Below are 6,135 nucleotides of genomic sequence, written 5' to 3'. Positions count from 1 at the left end.
TCAACAAGAGAAGTTGGGTTTCTCACAGTTTTGGAGGCCAGGAGTCCCAAGTTCAAGGTGCTGGCAGATTTGGTGCCTGGTGAGGCCTGCTTCCTGACTGGCCGCCTTCTGTCCGTGTCCTCATGTGGTGGGAAGAATGAGGGAGCTCTCTGGGGCCTCTTTTAAGGGCACCACTTCCATTCAGGAGTGCCCCCTCGTGACCTAACCACCCCCCAAGGCTCCACCTCCTAATCCCATCACCTTTGGGGGCCGGGTTTCCAGCATAGGAATGTGGGTGGCGGACACACACGCAGACCACAGCACCCACAAACCCCACATTTCTGTGTCCTCTCACGCCAGGGCTAACCTAAAGCCGCCTGCGTCAAGGAATCCTGGAAACCGTTCTGCGCACTTGACTTTATTTCCCACTCGTGAGCTTTGAGGAAGCTTTGAGTTCACAGCAGGGGCTGAGCCGAGGGACCTTGGCCCTTTTGTCATTCTTTCTCTGGATTAATCTGATTATTGCCCATGATGATTCTAGGTGTGGGTACACATTGTAATCTCTGCCTTCCAGGTTTTCAAATTTCTACAAACTGGAGTAAATATAGCAGACTTGTTGGGGCCCTTTCAAATATTGAACCCTAGATGGTCCCTTCAGTTCATCCAGCCTTCCACAGTGCTGTCTCAAGACCCTTGTTTCAACCCTGGGAATGTCCATGCCGAGGGTTTTAGGAACCCTGTGCCAGGAACTGTGGACAAAGACCAAATATTACATATTTTAACACTATTTTTACTATAATGCACGTCCCCCCAACACGGCGTGCGTTGGGGTGGGTGTGTGTCGGCGGCTGGGTTGACAGGGCCTCACGGTGACTTCTCCAGATTCCCCGCCTCCCCAGGGGGCTGTTTGTGAGTGCCAGGGGCACAGCTGCTGCCTGATGCAGGTGAGGCTACCGCCAGCCTCTGCGTCCCACACCCGCCACGATGACCCAGGCCTTCTGGACTTGGGGCGCCCGCAGCAGGATGTGAAGCTGAGCGGAGCCGGCCTTGAGGTGGCGGACTCGGGCCCCGAGCCCGAAGGGGAGTTGGAGCACAGGTGAGACCTGGGCGCTGCCGCCGCCATCTTTCCCAGTGCCGCGCTCGCTTCCGGGCAGAGGCACGCCTCACTTCCGGTGTTTTACTTCCGGTAATCCCTGAGCGCCGCCATGGGAGCCGGGCCTAGGGAGGGCCAGGGCAACAGAGCAGGTTGGCTCCGGAAGTGGCTACGCAAAGCGCCGCCATGACAGGCCGTGGCCGGAAGAAGAGGCAGGGCGCCGCCATGACAGGGAGGGTCTGAAAGAGCTAGGGTTGCCCGTGGGCGCTGCCACGCCGGACTGAGACCGGAAAAGACGAGACACGGCGGGGGGGCTAGGCGCCACCATGACAACCTGAGCCGGAAGAGGCGACCCCTGCTCCGTGATTCCACCGGCACCAGCCTGCCGCGAGGGCGGAACCTGGACACTGAGGAGGCGGGGCCGGTCGGAGAAACGCGGCGTTCCGGGGGCGGAGCCTGTTGTTAGGGCGGGGCTTGTGATGGGCGGGGGCGGGGACTGGAGCCGGAAGAGCCATAATGTAATGGATAATAATTAGACAAACTATTAATTTGTCTAGTTAATTATTACTTTAACATTAAAAACTAAAAATTTATAGTTAACTTAAAATTATATGTTAGCATTAGTCTGTATTATTTAACTATACTGGCACATAAATGCTGCTTGAACAGAACCACAATAGGACTGTTTAACAGGGCCAGTTAGTGGTAATTTATAGCAGGACTAATTAAACAATTTGTGTGAGAAAAAACATTTTATGATGTTTCTTTCAGTCCTCTGATACGGCAATTTATTTAAACTCCTTTTTAAATTCTTTATTGGATATTTAAATTTTGTAGGTTATTGTTATTTAAATTTTGTATGTTATTTGTTGTGTATTCTTAAGATAGGTAAAGGTAAGGCCTTGTAAAAGGAGAATGTGAATGCAATACGACTTAATAATCAGATGCTAATATTTAGCAAGATAACCGTCAATAAAAATTACGGTGACTTTTTTTTTCTGTCCCATAAAAGCACAGCACATGCAATTATGTGTAGTACACTAACACTTGACAATGATAATGAACAACTATGCTAATGGTTTATGTATTTACTGTACTATACTTTTTATTATTATTTAAAAATATGTATTAAAAAAAAAAGTTAGTTGTAAAACAGGGTCAGGCAGGTCCTTCGGGAGCTATTCCAGAAGAAGCCGTTGTTATCAGAGGAGATGACAGCTCTGTGGGTGCTGTTGCTCTGAAGACCTTACAGTGGGTCAAGACGTGGAGGTGGAAGACAGTGACGTTGATAAGCCTGACCCTGTGTAGGCCTAGGCGAATGTGTGTGTTTGCTTCTTAGTTTTTAACAAAAAAAAAAAAAGTTTAAAAGGAAAATCTGTTTTTCAATTTTAAAAGTAAAAAACATGTATAATAAAGATATAAAGAAAAAATATTTTTGTGCCACTGTACAATGGGGTTGTGTTTTGAGCTGTCAAAAGTTTTAAAAAACTTAAGTTTTAAAACTTAGTCAAAAAGTTTTAAAACTTGAAAAGGTTATAAAGTTACAACAAGCTGAGGTTCATTTATTATCAAAGAAAGAAAAACAGTTTTTTTTTTTTAAATATATTTAGTGTTGCCTAAGTGTAGAGTGTTCGTAAAGTCTGTAGCAGTGCAGAATAATGTCTAGACCTTCACATCCACTCACCATTCACTCCCTGACCCACCCAGAGCAACTGTTAGTCCTGCAAGCTCGTTTCCTGGTAACTGTCCTATACAGATGCACCATTTAAAAAATCTTCTATACCATATTTTTACTGCAACTTTTCTATGTTTAGATACACAAATACATAACCATGCTTATAATTGGCTGCAGTATTCAGAGCAGTAACATGCTGTGCAGGCTAGTAGCCCAGGAGCAATAAATAGGCTATAAGACTTAAGAAAGTTATTAAACTTTCTTTAAAGTTTAAACTTCCTTATTAAACAATAAGGCTGTAGACTTAAGAAAACAAAAGGATCATCTAATCCATTCCACAATCAAGTGAGCTGTGTTTCCCTTTCCCCAGGGGCGTTCTTTAAAACCCAGACGTATATTGTAAAAGCTCTATAAGAAACTCTGCTTGCATATGGAAACTTTCATTTCTGAGGGGAAAGTGCTTGATTTATTTTTTCATTCTTTAAAAAAATGTCAGCATATTACGGGGGTGCAAGATGCTTTGATCAGGTAAATTGCCTTGGCGCCCTCCGCCTGCATCAAAGCTACAAGCATGCCCGTGCCCTAGGTGGCGCACACCGCACCAGCACAACCTCTATGGAAGGAGGTATGGAGACAGCTCAGAGAACTAAATGTAGAACTACCATGTGATCCAGCAATCCCACTGCTAGGTATTTACCCAAAAGAACAAAAGACACTCTGTAAAAAAAAGACGCCTGCACTCGAATGTTTATAGCAGCACAATTCACAATTGCAAAGGTGTGGAAACAACCCAAGTGCCCATCAACCCAAGAATGGATTAGTGAAATGCCGTGTATGTGTACCATGGACCTCTACTCGGCCGTAAGTGCATGACTTCAGTGATCTTTTATGAGCCTCCCCTCGGTAACACTCATCTTTCTGAAAAGAGGTGTCCTATATTGCAACCCCTGTAGTGTGAAAGCCAAGTCTAAAAACTTCCTATCCTGCTTTAATGCTGATTTAATAAAGGAACATATGTGTGGTTCGACAGTTTCATCTTTAAGCACAAGGTTTACATGCCCTTTTTTTTTTTTTTTCACTCTATGGAATGGTATTTGAGATTTCACAGGGTTTTTATAATGTTTTACTTCTGATGCAAAATATTATGAAACACATTACCTTTATTTAACCACTTTGGTACAGTGTCGACTATAGTCGACAGCCACAGATGAACCGAGCGTTGACTTTAGCCAACAGCCGTGATGTGACTTTTCTAATTTTTTATTTATCAAAATAGATTTGTGAACATTTAAAAATCACATAATGAAAACATATATGTATATGTTACCTATTCTGATTGACATTACGAGTAAAGCTGCTGTAAAGTAAAACAAGCTCTCAGTGCTTCCAAGCTTTCCCCATCACACAAGAGCAAAACGGATTCATCGGCAACGCACAGCACAAACTGTCGTGCGGACTGTGAGTGCCGGCTGTGGACAAGGTGTCGCGGCCGGTGACCGCTGTGCCAAAGTGGTTACTATCCACATACCTGAGTAATGTTTATCCTACTCTCTGGTGGTGAAATCATTTTGAAAATTAAAGGTGAGTGCTTTGGGGCCAGGCACAGGGCACAGTGGCTCATGCCTGTAATCCTGGCACTCTGGAGGCCAAAGCAGGAGAGTGGCTTGAGGCCAGGAGTTCAAGACTAGCAGCCTGAGCAAGAACAAGACCCGGTCTCTACAAAAAATAGAGAACTTAGCCGGGTGTGGTGGTGCATGCCCGTAGTCCCAGCTACAAGGGAGGCTGAGGGAAGGAAGCGTCAGGAGAGCCCAGGAATTTGAGGCTGCAGAGAGCCACGATGATGCCACTGCCCTCAGCCTGGGCAAAAGAGCGAAACTCTCTCTCAGTGAAAAACAAACAAAAATGTGCAAGGGTGGGGGTGCTTCAAATCACACCTGCACTTGGATTTTCCTCCCCTTTTGGAGACAGGAGTTCAAATGAAGCTTAATTTGATTTGGAAGAAATTGTGTTGTATTTCTCAGACAAAGGGGTCACAGAGTCTAGCTAGAGCACGTTTACTTATCTGGTGTTTTCTCCAAGTCTTTAATGCCCCACGTGGCTAACTAGGCTGCAGAAAAATAACACAAAGTCGCCAAGGTCCACCCCTGTGTGGTAAAGAGACACCTCCGGCCCTGAGACCGGCGTGGAGGTGAAGCACCCACCAGTCTCTAGAGTCAGAGTTGAGGCTACAAGACCTAGCTGTCCCTCCCATGCGAATCTGTTCCCTCCACGCCCAACCTTGAAGTACCGTGTTTCCCCGGATATAAGACCTACCCATAAAATAAGCCCTAGCAGGATTTCTAAGCAGTTTTGCAATAGAAGCCCCACCCCGAAAATAAGGCCTAGCGACGGCGTGGCTGCGCGGCGCGTCTGCACAGCCCGTGCATGTCGTCGCGGAGCGGGAAAGACGACGAGCAGCCCTGCTCATCCGGCCCGTGAGAGCTCTAGTGCTCCACAGGAGAGATCGGGGCCAGTGGTTCTGAAGGAAATAGAGCCGCAAGAAATTCAGGATGGAATTCGGGGTTTGGAGAGTGAGGATGATGTTCCAGAAGAAGACGACTTAACTATATTTGAGTATTTGTAGATTGCTGTACCATAAAACAAGCTTTCAGTGCTTTCAGGCTTTCCCCATCACACAAGAGCAAAATGGATTCGTTGTCAATGCACAGCACAAACTATCGTGCGGACTGTGAGTGCCGGCTGTGGGCAAGGTTTCGCTGCCAGTGAGCGCTGTACCGAAGTGTAGATTTAAAAAAAAAAAATAGCACATCTCCTGAAAATAAACCCTAGGGCGTCTTCTTGAGGGAAAATAAATACAAGACCCTGTCTTGTGTTCAGAGAAACACGGTATGTGCACCAAAGGGTTAACTCAATGGGGTTGGGATGTTCAGAGCCTGCACACCCCAAAGAAAGGGCTGGCCCTTGAGTGTTTCCTGGGAGGTGGCCTCTGAGCTCTTGGAATGACCTGACTCACAAGAACGTCCGCGTAGCGGGGGCCACACCGGACAGTCCACGCTAGCACCGTGGTCTGCGGCGAATGCCTGTGGCCCTGGGCCACTCTGCGTCAGACTCATCCCCAAAGGGGCTGCGGACTGAGTAGCTTAAGGTCAGCGAGTGCTCCGGGCCTGTGACGGAGCCCCAGTAAAAACTCTGAGCACCAGAGCCCGAGCGAGCTTCCCGGGTTGGCAAGACCTCACAGGTGCCGTCGTCGCCCAGGTCGTGGCTGGGAGAACTAGGCGCTGTCCGCAGCCCTACGGGAGGGAACTAGAAACATCTGGTGTCTCCGGCCTCTGCCCAGTGCCCCCGCTGCTTTTGCCGAGTTGAATCTGTGCCTGTCAGTGTAGCAAGC

Source organism: Microcebus murinus, chromosome 4 (genome assembly GCF_040939455.1).
Source record: "Microcebus murinus isolate Inina chromosome 4, M.murinus_Inina_mat1.0, whole genome shotgun sequence".
NCBI lineage: Eukaryota > Metazoa > Chordata > Mammalia > Primates > Cheirogaleidae > Microcebus > Microcebus murinus.
This window is presented reverse-complemented; position numbering follows the sequence as displayed.